Below are 989 nucleotides of genomic sequence, written 5' to 3'. Positions count from 1 at the left end.
GAACGGTTACTTTACACCCTGTTTGGAAAGACTAAGAATTGGAATTGGAATTCAATTCCATTCTTTGGTATAAAATTTTGATATGGAATCGCTCAAGAATTGAATTCTAATTCTATGAAATAGTGCAAAAGTAAATTAGACCAAAACCCATCTGATTTGGATAGGGAATTTACCTTGAAGAACTAGAATTACTTAAATGTCCCTTTTAAAATCCCCTTTTTTTTCATCTGCCGACTGTTTGTTCCTGTGCACCGTGTGCCAACTTTTTCCCGTGCGCTGGATTGAAACCCTAGCAAAACAAACACGAGTTCTTACCTGCTGAACAGAATCAGCAACAAAATCAACGACTTCCTCAGTAGCCTCTACATTTTGTTTGGATAGATCAAGAGTGGTATGCTAACACTCTCTTTCTGGAGTTTTTATTATTAAATGATTAGTTATGAGGATAAAATGGTAAATGTATAAAAATGGAATTCAATTCAAATAGATTCTAAATTAAGGAATTCAATTCAATTCTGTTATTCACTAATCCATTCCAAACATAAGAATTGAATTCAATTCCTAATGGAATTCAATTCAATTCCTTCACTTAAGTTGTTTCCAAACAAAGTATTAGTGAGCTTGGCCTCGACTACCCCTTCGATGGTTCAATATTTGGATGCGTCATTGCATGAGAAATTGAGAATCGAATCTTTGTTGTTTGAGAAAGTGCCCTCCCTCTGAATATTGCAGTGTATCATGCGTGGGAATTGAATCCAGTGTTGCCTCTTACAGTGCCCTGTGGTGGATTTATGAAAAGCGTTGCATTTGCCTGCCTTAGGTTTCATTTTTTGGGGGAATTTTTTGTCCATTTTGTTTTCATTTCATATATTTAAGTAAATTCCTATATCAATCTGAGCAAAGGGGTGGTGGCGCAGTTGGCTAGCGCGTAGGTCTCATAGCTTGTTTGAGTAATCCTGAGGTCGAGAGTTCGAGCCTCTCTCACCCCA

At 37.0% G+C, this 989-nt stretch overlaps 1 non-coding gene across 1 annotated transcript; it reads left to right on the top strand.

The window, feature by feature from the left end:
• The first annotated feature begins 902 nt into the window (after positions 1 to 902).
• Positions 903 to 989, top strand: TRNAM-CAU. The gene is given in 2 exon segments: positions 903 to 940; positions 954 to 989. It is a non-coding gene; the product is annotated as a tRNA-Met (tRNA).

Source organism: Zingiber officinale, chromosome 7B, assembly GCF_018446385.1.
Source record: "Zingiber officinale cultivar Zhangliang chromosome 7B, Zo_v1.1, whole genome shotgun sequence".
NCBI lineage: Eukaryota > Viridiplantae > Streptophyta > Magnoliopsida > Zingiberales > Zingiberaceae > Zingiber > Zingiber officinale.
This window is presented reverse-complemented; position numbering and strand designations above follow the sequence as displayed.